This window comes from Scylla paramamosain, chromosome 14 (genome assembly GCF_035594125.1).
Source record: "Scylla paramamosain isolate STU-SP2022 chromosome 14, ASM3559412v1, whole genome shotgun sequence".
Lineage (NCBI taxonomy): Eukaryota > Metazoa > Arthropoda > Malacostraca > Decapoda > Portunidae > Scylla > Scylla paramamosain.
Window position 1 is genome coordinate 22,264,206 of NC_087164.1, and position 14,971 is coordinate 22,279,176.

Sequence of the window (14,971 nt, forward strand, 5' to 3'; positions counted from 1 at the left end):
AGTGCCACATTCACATGCCTGCAGCGCACCCACAAGAACACGTCCATGAATATTTACATGACCTTGGTTCTTGTGAGTATGAAGAAACATTCCCCACTTCCATTCTGTCTGTGTCTTGTGTCTATCTGTTTGCTTGTTTGTTTGTCTGTTTGTCTGTCTATCTGTCTGTTTGTCTGCCTATTTCGTTCTCTAGCTGTCTGTCCATCTCTGAGTCTGTCTTTCTCCTTTTTGTCAGTCTGTCCGTGTTTATATATTTTATCTATTTCTGTCTGTCTGTCTGTTTATTTCTGTTTCTCAGTCCGTCCGCCTGTCTGTCTGTCTGCCGGTCTGTCTGCCTAGCTGTCTGTTCCTCTGTCTGTCTGTGTCTATCTCTTTGTATCTCCGTATGTTTGTTTGCCTCTCTGCCTTTTGGCTTTGTGTGTGTGTGTGTGTGTGTGTGTGTGTGTGTGTGTGTGTGTGTGTGTGTGTGTGTGTGTGTGTGTGTGTGTGTGTGTGTGTAGGAGAGGGCCGCCTGTCTAGTATGTGAAGTCCAATTATTGTAGTAGTATTTGCAGCTCAGAGGAAAACAGGAAGAGGGGAGAGGAAGACACACAAGACACCGTAGAGGCTGCTGTCAATAAGGAAATGTTTTATAACGGGAGGAAGAAAACTAATGAGACAAAGAAAGAGAAAACGAAGGAAAAATAAGGGAAACGTGAAACTGATGAAAATAAGAGTGCAGAGGGAAGGAAGCACGTCAGATGATAAAGGCTCATGAGAGATGTAAAAGGAGTCAATGGAAAGACGTAGTGACTCTTTAGTTTGTCAAATCAAAACTAGAAGACAGCATCGGTGAAGGAATGCACATGAAGAAACAGAAGGCAAGCTGCGTGAAGTTGAAGGATATAGTGTAATTTCTTGTATCTTGACACAGAGATGAAATTAATGTAAAGTTGTTAGCCATGAAAGAAAGTGGCCAGAATTCATTGTCTGACGGAACATTTGACATACAAGACTCGTTACAAATTACACAAATAAGGTCCACCCTGACCGTCCCGCCACCATAAAAGCAAATAGATAAAGAGAAACTTGAAATTAATAAAAAATGATGTTGAGAGCTTTAGAGAAAAAAAAAAGTGCGCAAAGTCACCAGTGATCAGCAGGATTATACAGGAATTGATTATATTATGAAAGGGAAATCTGCGTGGGAAATTGCATGACTGGATTCTTTATTTTAGTCCACGTTGCAAACAATATAAGGTAATCAAACACTGATACTGAGTATGCACAATGTATAATGTGTCACTGTATGCGTGTTCAGCGTAAATGTGGTAAACGAATTGTAGAAAAATGTAGTGTTGAAGTAACAATAAGAAAAAAAGATGAGTAATGCTAAAAAAAAAAAAAAAAACATATATATATATATATATATATATATATATATATATATATATATATATATATATATATATATATATATATATATATATATATATATATATATATATATAGTGATAAAAACTACAGCGCTAAAAATTTCTGTGGTAAGGACTAAAGTGCTGAAATTTTGTTACTTAAATGATGAGGTAAGGACTAAAATACTAAAACTAAAAGACTGGAGTGCTAAAAAAAAAAAAAGATACTGGAACTAAAGTGCTAAAAATAAATATCGCAAAGAATACGTAATGCGGGTTTACTTTGAGATGACAAAGCTTAAATATTTTCGTAGGAGCACCGCCGCAAAAAAATGGACAATGGAGGCAAGAGTAAACCATCAACTTTGAGGGAGGGAATGTTTTGGAGGGTTTAAGTCGCGATCGTCAAGGGGACACTCTACGGAGGCGTAAAACGGAATATTTTGAGAAATTGCCCTGAGGTTTTTTGTGTGTGGCTGTGACAGAGGAATATTAACGTGAGGCCGCGGGTGAGGTGTTCCGGAGGATAAAAATACAAGTGTGGCGTGATTTACCAGAGCGAGAAGTTTGGTAAGAATGTAGACATGTGGAAAGTGACATATTTTGGTGGAAAAGGTAGAAGATAAAGTGAACAGCCGCAAGGAAATGGACGGACGAAATACAATACTACAAACATAGACTAAAGTGGAAGGTTAAGTTAAACTAGTAATGAGTAAGCACTGGTTTAACCAACAGATGCGTGGGGCACCAAGTGGATGAAATATTGTAAACTATCAATCATCAACAAAATAACACAGTACAATTTGTGAGTGAGAGTGAAGGGTATAATTCACTCTTTGATGTATTTACCTGCCTTTGTTATTTAATTAAATACTTTTCATGCAAGGCAACGAGTGAACTCTGGCTACGTACAACAATGGATATATAAAACAATGTTGTTTGTTTCTCTTCATGAAGAAGGAAACCCCAAGAGGTTCACTGACATGTGTTTTATGTCTAGCGCTACTCGTCTTCCTCCTCCTGCTGCTGCTGCTGCTGCTGCCACTGCTGTGTTTTTCCGCAGGCCGCACTTCCTTCCACCACTGTGACTATCAAGTATTGCCTCCATTGTAAAATAAGCTCATTTGTTAATTTCAGGGGGAAACACACACACACACACACACACACACACACACACACACACACACACACACACACGCACACACACATGATGAGTCAGTGAACTTTATCTTAACAGTGTGTGGAGTTGCCTGCCAAAACGCTCCTGGATGTGCTGTGTGGGTTGGAAGCAAGACCGTCAGTAGGTGTTGTCCACCCAAGAGTGTACGAAAATCTCTTATATAGTTATTGATGGTGTGTTTAGACTTAACAAGGATAAGTTAAGTGAAAGCTTGTCATCAGCCCATCCTATGAACTACTATTTTTCCTTTTTAATTGGTGAGTAATGACAAGTTTCAGTAAGTGGGAAAATAGCGTCACATCAGAACGGCTGCTAACTAAGGACGACTCAAACAGTAATAACAACCTGGTGATTTATTTTAATTTCCTGCTGATTTTTCGTAGATATGAGAAGCTTAACTAGAAATTCCATACACTATTCGACGTAATCAAGAATGAAATGAACTTTTAAGCGTCGAAGTGTTTTCTTTTCTCCTTTACAAGTGACCTACACGTGCTGGTGCCTTTTCTTCACGGTCAAGGGCACAGGAATGAGAGAGAGAGAGAGAGAGAGCTCAATCAGTATGCCGCTCCATGGAAGGCTGCTGCCGGGGGAGAATCCAAAAATGTTGCCCAATTTAGTTTCAGAGGCATCTTGATAATCCGCTTTTCAAACAATTCAGGCCGTAATAGGAAAGAAAACAACAAAACTATAAAAAAAAACCCCGTAAATTCAAAAGTTAAGATAGATAAACCACTCTTTGAACTTTATAATGTTCTATTCTATTTTATGTTGCTAGAAATGAATAGACGCTTTAAACAACCGTGTACGCCAAGGAGTGTGAGAAAAATAATGTAATGTAGTACGTATATTGAAATCTGAAAGAAATCAATCAATACTATGAACGTTTTTCTTTTTTCCTTAATTTTTTTCTTTTCTTTTTTCTTATATCTGCAAAAATCTCCGTCCTATTTTGATGCACTCCTAATAATAATAAGTAAGAATAGATATGAATAAGTAAGAATTCAGGCAAGAGCCCTGTACCTAATTTGCGTTTGTCTATCAGGAGAGCGATTCCTTCCCCGAATCCTGAGAAGTTCGCCTGAAATTTGGCATCATTATGTTTTATGTGGCCTCAGTTTTTACGTGAATGGTCGCCTCCCACTCTTTGTGATCGTGGGAACCGATGGGTTTTGCACGATTGCATTATCGATGAGAGAGAGAGAGAGAGAGAGAGAGAGAGAGAGAGAGAGAGAGAGAGAGAGAGAGAGAGAGAGAGAGAGAGAGAGAGAGAGAGAGAGAGAGGGGGGGGGAGGACGCAGAAAGTGGTAGATGGACACACGGAGATACACAAGCAAGCAGGAACAGACACAGAGATAAAAACTGTGTGTGTGTGTGTGTGTGTGTGTGTGTGTGTGTGTGTTGTGTGGTCGTCAGGTCATTCATTCAATTGTCATCACTTTACGTATCAAATGCTGGTCATTGAAAGGTCACTGGAGGGACCATCTAATTAAAAAGAAAAAAAAAAGGAGTCAAAAAAAACTTAGCGATGCGATCTTCCTTGATGGATTTACGACGCTAAAAGATCAAGGTTTTCTAAGGCAGGGATCACGACAAAGCGCACTTCTAACTTACTATTTGACTTTCTTCGTATTGATATTGAGAGAGAGAGAGAGAGAGAGAGAGAGAGAGAGAGAGAGAGAGAGAGAGAGAGAGAGAGAGAGAGAGAGAGAGAGAGAGAGAGAGAGAAACAGCTTCTTTCATAAAAAAAAAAAATACAAGGCAAATTATCGTACTTTTTTCAGGTATAATATAAAGAGTCGGTAGATTTTCAAGATATTATGAACCACAACTAAGTACAAAACTTCGATATAATGAAGCCCACTCTGCCATCATGCATTCACGCTCCTCATTGGATTGAAAAAAAAAAAAAAAACTCTCCATTTTGACAATAACGGCTTCTCTGACTTAATAATAATAAAAAAAAAAAAAATCCGACTTAAGTCTCTAGTATAACTTCAGAATAAACCACTGACATTAAAAGGAGACTGAACAGTTCAATTTTTAAGGTCCTGGTTTTTTATTTCTACTCAGTAAAATCGTCCAAGATTAAATAAGAATTAGCATACTGTCAACTGCGATCCTAGAGTCAAGAAAGAGCACTAGATCTCGCTTGACGGGTGAGAGAACGAAATCCATCAGGTGGGCAAAGAAAAAAACAAAAAAAACAGCGACACTAAGCAAGACCTCTGCTCTGGGTGATGCTCTTCCTCTCGAGGGAGTTGCCGGTTTCTACAGACGAAGACCGAGCGTCCCTCCGTTAAATTTCACACGAGTCAGCTGATTTGCAATGTACGCCACTTTCCCTTTCGCCTGGAAAGGATATCCGCCTGACCTCCTTACAAGAGTGGCGCCGATCTCAGAGGGACACAAAACCCAGTTCCGATTAAAGTTTGCGATCCGACTGCGGGAAAAGTTATAGCAAAAAGATAAGGAAAAAAAAATCTGACGAAAGAAATATAAAAGTAAAGAAAACCTGAGGTGCAAGAAAAAAAAAAAAAAAAGCATATTACAAGGCAAAACTCCAACGAACAAACTCACAAAGTACAGAGTCGCCTTTAGTTCGAACTGTTTTTCGTCAGAGAGTTTGCAGTGTGTATATAAACCATCTTTTCGTTCCCTTCTAATTTCCAGCTTTCCTTCTCCTCAATTCTTGTTTTCCCGACACGTAATCCTGCGGTTCAGTCTCTTCTCTGTAATGTTTTCCCTCCCTCTTGGTAATTTTCGTCCCCTCCTATTTCTCCTTTCTGTTCATCTTTTTTATTTTGTTTTGTTTATCACGTATCTTCGTCCTACCCTTTTTCATCTCCTTGTCTCGTTAATTGGCATTCCTTCCACCAGATTTGAGAGCATCGTTGGAACTAAAAATTAGACGTTGGAGGTGTTTGTTACCTCTCTGTTAATGGCGCTTTGTTGTTGTGCGACTGTAGATCTGACGGGGACACACACACACACACACACACACACACACACACACACACACACACACAGCGAGAGAGAGAGAGAGAGAGAGAGAGAGAGAGAGAGAGAGAGAGAGAGAGAGAGAGAGAGAGAGAGAGAGAGAGAGAGAGAGAGAGAGAGAGAGAGAGAGATTCAAAGATACAATATTTCTGTATCTGTATGAAAGATCTGAAATTATTTTAAATCACACGAAAACAATAAACGCCTCGACAAATTGATGCATAAAACAGAAAAAAATCAGTAGGATGCTAAAAAAAAAAAAGAATTGATAAATATAACAAAGAACAATTTAGTATTTTAACGGGGAAAGCACCGGAATTTTCAACTAATACGAAAGTACAAATACACTGGCAAAAAATATGAGTATCCTACCTGGTATAAGAAAATGAAGACTATCAGGAGGCGAGGAAGTAATGATTTTCTCAGCAACGATGAAAGTACAAAATATACACGGAGAGAAAACGTGATTACTCTGCTTGGTATAAGTGACGGACGAGTGTTATGAGGTGAAGTGGCTGGGCGGAGAGTGGGATGTCGTTCTCTTTGAGCTCTGGGGCGGGGGGAGAGAGAGAGAGAGAGAGAGAGAGAGAGAGAGAGAGAGAGAGAGAGAGAGAGAGAGAGAGAGAGAGAGAGAGGTGGGGTAAGAGTGGAGGATTGGAGTTATCACAGGGACACCGCGACACAGATCACCGAAAAGGAATTGAGGAGTGCGTGCAACTTTAAAAACTGCAGGTCTGGTCTTCACTCAGCAGATTGAACCTTCCAGTGGACGGGATAAGTCAATAGCAGACCCGGGCAGAGAGGCATTCAAGATGAGCCTGGTTGGTATTCACATCCTGGAAAATCTCGCCAAACACTAAGCTATTTTTCAGGTAACTGCATATCCTCTTACTGCGTCTTATCGGATTGGATACCTTCCCGCGTGTCTGCCTTAGCCATCTATTCGCTCTCTTATTTACCACCTCGTAGGTACGTAGGTTTACCTATCTATCTCCTTGAATTTGCCCTTTTACCGCAGGTTTCAGGGCGGTTTCCAAAATAGAGAGAGAGGAAAAGATATCAATGAAAGAAGATAACCCTTCCCATTTTTTTTTGTTTGGGGAATATAAAATTCTTGGGTGAGGGAGGACGTTATCAGCCTTCAGTACTTGTCCCTTTTAGTCGCCTTTTACAAAACGCAGAAAATACCTTGATATGTACAAGTCCCAATGCTCCAGGAACACGACCAGTCTGCCTGTCTATCTGTCTGTCTAGCTATCAATCTGTCTTTATGAACTAAACAGAGGCTCGATTCACCTATCTCTTTTCAAGTTAGTCATTTAATTTACCTGTCTGCCATTCATGATAAGAGTTGGCTGTGACGTACTTCTTGTTCTTCTCTGCCTTATTAATCCCTGGTGTATGATGTCGCCAATAACTTCTGTCTTATGCATCTTCTTCCTCCAGGCTCCACTGTCTCGTGTCTCTCTTGATTCCATCTCCTCACCGATATCTTTGCCTTCCTTCTCGTCTTGGCTGTACCGTTCTCATCTTTGCTAAATATTAACATGGCTGTTGTACTACTTACGTGTGTGAACTTGTAGGATATTTACGGGGGTTTCAATTGGATAAACACCTCATTATGTCGTCAACAGTTCAAGAAGTGTAATTATACTTGTGAAGGCTGAAATTACGCACACACACACACACGTTGTAACTTAAGCCACATTCTCAGTTCATATATATAGTAATTTTTATAATAAATCTTCTATGTTAATTTTACGCTCCTTCCTGTATATTTTACCCCTTTATCTCAGCACAGCGCAAGAAAGAATTCATCATTATGTATAAGCATGATTTTGATGTATTCTAATAATCCTCACAAACCTTACAGCAAGAACTAGTCGCGCATTTATAGATTTTAAAACTATGGACTCGACACAACGTACTTTTATTATAGATCTTACTAAAACAAAGAAACAAGGAGGAAGGACAAACAGCAGCAGAAACAGCGATCCTCATGATTTTGTTTGTGGAAACCAACACTACGAGTATTTAATGTTAAGTAAGAGACGTGGAGTGGAGAGTGAAGGCCATTAAAAGTGTATTAATGCAGATAGTCATAATACTGCGTTGGTAATGACCTGCAGCGACCTTCATTCCTGCATACATTATATCCACCTCAAATGCACGACCCCTGAACGCCACCCACCCGCAGCGGCAGATGAAGTGAAGCCCATATTTCGAGGCGCAATTCACCGTCACCACGAATGTTTCTGGACGAGCGCCAATGTGGAGTTGTGACTTACTTGGCGCATTAATCTTAAGTCACGCAGGAGGTCGAGGTCGAGGAAAGAGGGAAAGAGGCAGAGGAACAGTATGGAAATTCAAAGGAACAGTATGGAAATTCAAGTCCTTAAGGATGACATTTGAATGGAAATAGGAAAAAAAAAAAAAAAACGAAGGACGGAGAACACAATTTCGTTAAAGGCCGTGGGTCTCTGCCTGTATTTGTAGATTAGCAGAAGATATTCCGCACCAGGCTGGATAAAGATGGGGAATAACAGAAAGAGTTTTTAATGATAGCCTGAATAATACAGCCACGTGTTGGAAAATTAAATCATATCTTGAAATTCTTACAATGCCGGTGAAATGTTCATGGCTGAGAAGATGCATCGCCAAATGAAAAATTACCTGTGCATGGCAGGAAGTGATGATGCTGTTACATAATAACGAATATTTACTCCTTTAACAATAAATGACACATCATGACAGTGCGATACTTGTCACTTCTCCCCAGTGATCCTTGATAAGTTTGAAAAGCAGAGATAAGGACAAGGATATGTGTTCACTCTGGAACTCCCTGACTTCCTCGGTATTGTTACTGCTGTTGCTATTACTATTATCGTTACTATCACCATTATCATCATCAGTTATCATCATCATCACTATCATTATATAATTATTACCATCATCTCCATTATATCAGACTTATCACTGTTATTCGAACAAGGATCAGCTGGGAAGCTTCACTGAAGAATCAAAGACAACATAAATCCATGAAGCGCAGAGAAGGGAGCGCACATCACCAGATTAACCACATCACGCATTATTTCATTGCATACTTTCAACCATCAAAAATTAAACCACGATTTTCTGAACGTAAAAAAAGTAAAACGCGAGAACATTTTCCTGCCTTTACCTCCTCCCCTCTTCCCTTGGGTCACTGCCGCTGCTCTGTGGCTCCCGATCAAACAAAAGTCCTCGCTTAGATCTTTCGTAAAATTTCAACAAAAGAGAATGATCCCGCCTGAGCATTTTTCCCTCCGTCTCCTTCCCTCTCGCTTTGATTCAGTAATGCCTGCGGTTTATATATATATATATATATATATATATATATATATATATATATATATATATATATATATATATATATATATATATATATATATATATATATAGAGAGAGAGAGAGAGAGAGAGAGAGAGAGAGAGAGAGAGAGAGAGAGAGAGAGAGAGAGAGAGAGAGAGAGAGAGAGAGAGAGAGAGAGAGAGAGAGAGAGAGAGAGAGAGAGAGTCGTTCGTAGATTGATTCTGCTCTCACTGATCTTGCTTGATTCGTACCAGGAATCTTATAGATTGTACAGATTTCTATACGTAAAAAGAAAAATATCCTTCCAGTAACGAATCACTTTCCTGATACACACACACACACACACACACACACACACACACACCCACACACACACACACACACACACACACACACAGGGAAAAATAAAGACATGGAATTTCTGAGATATTTCTGCTTGTATTATGTGAATGGATTTTTGAATATTGGAACAAATAGGTTATCATTCTCTCTCTCTCTCTCTCTCTCTCTCTCTCTCTCTCTCTCTCTCTCTCTCTCTCTCTCTCTCTCTCTCTCTCTCTCTCTCTTCTTGAGTTTCTAGTTAATCATCTTTAGTGAACATTGTTAGGATGTCTCATGGGATTCAATAATGATGATTGTTTTCAACGTCTAACGCAAAATAAAAGTAAACTTAATGCATACATAAGTAAATAACTAATAAATTGAAAAATAAATATAACCGAAATATCTTCCTTGAAATTTTGATCACTGACACATTTTCTTCCCATTTTTTCTTTGCCTGACCATCCTATTGGTGCCACAATTGCTCAATGCTTTCACTAAAATACATCAACATATATCAAACTTATGCACTACATATATATGTTGATATTCTTTTATGATATTCAGATTATCTTTTATCTGGTATCTTCCGGTATGATTGTGTACTATAAACTGATTTATTTCTTGATATTCACTTTTCAATTCGAGTTTCGTGTCAAGACTGTACTCTAAATCGATTTCACTTACTTATATTCAAAAGCATTCTTCAATTCACCTTCGGTGCAATAAAAATCACTATCTCTTACAACAGGGGCTTAATTTACGTTCTTTCTCTTCTTACATGAGGGCACCATTACACTAAGCACACTTACCCAACAGCAGTTCGAGATGACAAAGATGAAAGCATGTTTATGAGGCACATCTACAGCCTCTGCTCGCCCCACCTTACCAGAGCCATAAAGTAAGGATGAATGGGTGCTCCGTAGGAAACGAGGATATGGAAATTTTTATAGCAAGGAATGAAAACAGGAATATATTATACAAGAAGATCAATAACGAGGAGAGGATAGCTTTATCAATAATCAGGTGTTGTTGCTAAACTTCTAATATGAAAGATAATGAGAGATAAAGGAATCCATTCTTTATTAAAAATATTTATTCGATTAGGACTCGAGAAATAAAAGCAGTGCCTGACGCAAAAGCTACTAAAGATATTGCATCTACAGGGAACCTGAGAGAAATAGTTGGAAAATAATACTTGTTTTGGAAGAGCCAGAAGATGAAGTTCGGAAAGCAGCACTAGCAGTCACAGCACGGAAAAAAAAAAAACCTGAGATGCAATGAAGAAAAAGTTAAATGCTGGGAAGCACTGGAAGGAAACATATGATATAATTTCGAGCCAGAAATGTATAGAAAAAAAAAAAAAGTATAGATGAGCGGTGCTTTAAAGGATCATACCTCAGACTAACATGTAATTTTCGATTTAAATCTAGTTGATCAGAAATAGCCTTGCATTATTTATTCCTTGACGGCAGAAACATGCAAATCGACAAATAAACATAAACGCAGTAATTGAACAAATGGACAAAATAGTAATATAGAAAATTCCGTTCACTTTTCAAACTGACCTTTCACATATATAATTAGTTTCTTTTTATGGGTCAAAGGTAAGCAGGTGTCCCCCACGATTCACATGAGGAGCTCTCGTCATACTCAACATATTAACAGACAAAGCACAACACACTAAATATCTAATTAAATCCGTAAATACGTAAAAAAAAAAAAAATAAATAAATAAATAAATAAAAATAAATAAAAATAAATAAATAACATAATCCATTATCAATATGAATTAACAAACCTCAATTTACGATTCACATTTGCTTTCTCCTCCAAATCACCTCCCACGGAACACCACGTCTTGCTAACTAACACCACACCACCAGCTCGCCCACCTCACCATTACGTCCCTTCCTGTCAACCTTCACGACGGCCCTCCTACCCATCCACCAACCTCCTCCTCCTCTTCCTCTTGGGTGGTTCGCAAGACTTGGCCCGCAGTCTTTGGTCCTTCTTCTCTAAGCTTATGATTCCCGATGGTATCAACTTTTAATTGCCTTCCCGAGACGCTCCTTGGGGACGGTAAACTAAGTGCTCTTCGGGTCGACGTGACAATCACCTCGAGACTCTTTGGTCATGATGGGAGTAGTCGTGATTACCGCTCCCCGTCTGAGTTTTTTTCCTTTTTTTTTTTTTTGCTTTTTTGTGCGTTTGGGAAGGAGAGAGAGAGAGAGAGAGAGAGAGAGAGAGAGAGAGAGAGAGAGAGAGAGAGAGAGAGAGAGAGAGAGAGAGAGAGAGAGAGAGAGAGAGAGAGAGAGAGAGAGAGAGAGAGAGAGAGAGAGAGAGAGAGAGAGAGAGAGAGAGAGAGAGAGAGAGAGAGAGAGAGAGAGAGAGAGAGAGAGAGAGAGAAAGTCGGAATACGAAAAGAAAAAAACTCAAAAGAAAAAACGAAACAAAAAAAAACATGAAGAAGGAAAACAAGAAGAAAAACGAAACAAAGAGAAAAACACGAGGAAAAACGAAATAAGAAAGAGTAAAGAAAAAATTTAGGTCACCTGTTTAAGCACATCCCTCCCACTCGTTCTCTCTCTCTCTCTCTCTCTCTCTCTCTCTCTCTCTCTCTCTCTCTCTCTGTCTGCCTCTCTTTCTCTCTCTCTCACATCTCTCATCTCAAAGAAACTGTAGCTGGAAATCGATATTTACGACGACTCCCTCTGTTTTCTCTTAAATAGCAACTTTAAGATAGAGCTCCTGTGTTGTATTTTTGTCATGAAGGTCACCGGCCCTCCTCTTCTCTTCCTCCTCTTTCTCCTCGCTCACGTCACAACAAAGGCGTGCGTCACAAGCGTTAACACAGACACACACATGTTCGCCGCTCTCACCTGCAGGTCACACGTGTAGAAGAGCGTGTGTCAGATGTACCGTATGTGAAAAAGAGACAAAGCTACAAACGATATGAGCGAAGGAGATAAAAATGCGACTTTTCTTTTGCAGCATCATGAGAAATTAAGGCAGATATGAAAGTGTTTAAATTTCCAGGTTTTGTATAAGAGATTTTGGCAATGCTCAACGTGTGCAAGTGAGTGAGAGAGAGAGAGAGAGAGAGAGAGAGAGAGAGAGAGAGAGAGAGAGAGAGAGAGAGAGAGAGAGAGAGAGAGAGAGAGAGAGAGAGAGAGAGAGAGAGAGAGAGAGAGAGTTGGTATAATACATTCTTTATTTTTAAGCCACCCATTAAAAAAAAGGATTCAAGGTGAGGATGACAGGTGTACTAGGCACAGACAAGCGATACAAGAGATGCAAATGACCGATTCGAGGCCTTTTGTTTCCTGCCTCGAGGACACGTACACACACACACACACACACACACACACACACACACACACACACACACACACACACACACACACACAAAAAAAAAATATAAATAGATAAATGAATAAAAAAATATAAAATAAAATAAATAATAAAACTAAACTAATAAAATAAAATAAACAAATTAAAAGAGAAAATAAATAAATAAACTGAATGAATTAAATTAGAAAACAAAACAATTTAAAATCTATTTTCATACTTTTGAACAGCAAAGTTTCATTGTCTTGTATCACGCAATATGATCATCAATTTACTTCAGTTATTTCTTCGAATATCTAGTGTAATTTTTTGCTTTGAATTTTTGTTCGTAATAATATTTGACTCCTGCCTTTTTTTGTATGGAACAATATATATATATTTTTTAAATCTATTTTCTTGTGTACAAATGATTATGACGAGCCATTTTTACTCTGAATCATTTTTTGTACCGCCTGATTGATTAGGTGACTGATTAACTATTCACGTGGCAACGGAGCAACTAAATTATGTGGCGCTGCATTGAGCTGAAGGCGGAATAAATTAACTACGAGAGGGCGGTCACCGGATACTGAGCCCTGTCACGCCATTCAAGGCAAACATGCGAGTCTGACACGTTATCAATTTGGCCAAGGTAATCACTAAGACACGAGTAAATTTCTGTCGGTCTTGAGGGTCCTGTCACCACATTGTGATTGCTAGTAAAGAAATGAAAAACCAAAACATAATTCGCCCAAAATTTAAAGTTTAGTTACAATTCAAACAACAGCAAAGACGACGACGACGACAAAATATATAAATTTAAGCAGCACGTGAATAAGACCGCCCCCTCTCCCTCTCTCTCTCTCTCTCTCTCTCTCTCTCTCTCTCTCTCTCTCTCTCTCTCCACAGATACGTACTTGCATTTGACGGGGTGCATTAGAAGAACAACGAAATACCGCACAACCCCGCACAAGGAGCCATCTCTAAGGCAAAAAACCTACAATACACTCATTACACAACACAAAACTCCCGGTAGAGTACTCACGTTACCACTGGCAAAGATGCGAGGCTGGTCCCTTTGTCTTCGCGTGCCTTATAGAAGAGAGGCTAATTAGAGAGACAGAGGGCTGAAGCAAGAGAGCAGTGAACTGAAAGGAAAAGAATCAATATGAACTGTAAGGCAAGAGGTAGATGTGAACTGAGGTGAAAGCGAGGGAAATGCAGAAGAATGGAGGAGTAAATCATAGAGGAGATTTGAAAGTGAAGCGAGAGAGTTCAGTGTATTGAAAGGAAAGCATTCGCTATGAGCTGCAGGACAAACAAATGAACGTGGCCCGGTGAACTTGGGCGAGTGAACGTGAAGCAAATGATCGGGTGACTGAATGAAAAGAAAAGAAAAGAAAAAAACTGTAGGTCAAATGCTAGACACAAAAACCGGAAAACGAGGCAATATAGAGCAATGGAAATCACGGTGGAGAGATGGGATGAGGGAAGCAGTCGGAAGAAGAGAGAGCGTGTATAGCTGGGCATTCCAACTCCTGCCTCATCACTGGTCCATTTTTGCAGTATTCGACGAGTTTCATAATGACATGGAAGGATGAGAGAGAGAGAGAGAGAGAGAGAGAGAGAGAGAGAGAGAGAGAGAGAGAGAGAGAGAGAGAGAGAGAGAGAGAGAGAGAGAGAGAGAGAGAGAGAGAGGGGGGGGGGGTAAAAAAATCTCAGCCACTTTTCCTCAAATAATATCACGGAAAAAAATATATGATGGATGTCTATTCTGAAATGCCCTTAAGCCAGAATTTTAAATGATTGGGAATTTTCATTTTCTATTACAAAGCTGTCAGCGACATACACACAACCCACACTTTCCCTCCTCAGCTGCCTCGATTTTTTTCTTCTTTTCTCCTCTGTCCAATATTTTTTCTCCTCTCCTCAGTTTTAGCTTCCTGTTTTTAAAATCTTAAATGTATACCGTCTTATCTTCCTTCACTTAAATAATTTTGCCTTAAAATGTTGTTTTCTTACTGTACTGTATCGTGTTGTGTCATTTGTTTATTTTGCACTCCCCCCCTCTCTCTCTCTCGCTCCATACTACTAAACAGCTTAGGATCTCATCAGGTTTCCAAAGGCCGTAGAGGTGATGATTAATATTCTCGTGAGTATTTTTCCTTAATAGGAGCATAAAGCTTGTTAAATTATTAATGGCAACATGGAAATGCCCTTTTAAACCCGTATAACGTTTACTATTACTTGTTAAAATTACTCAAGATGAAATATCCAAACTAACTGCTAAATTAATCTGTCCTTCATTCTCATGCAGAGGGAGTAGCTTCGCCTATTTGGAGCCCATTTGAGGGGAGAGGCCCATGGAAGGGTCCCGCTGTCCTTCGCTCTGCCT

The 14,971-nt window shown here is 39.3% G+C and overlaps 1 long non-coding RNA gene across 1 annotated transcript in view; it reads right to left on the reverse strand.

Moving 5' to 3' along the window:
- The window catches only part of LOC135107035 (uncharacterized), a 115,248-nt gene that overhangs the window by 47,400 nt on the left and 52,877 nt on the right, over positions 1-14,971 (reverse strand). The window lies entirely within an intron of this gene.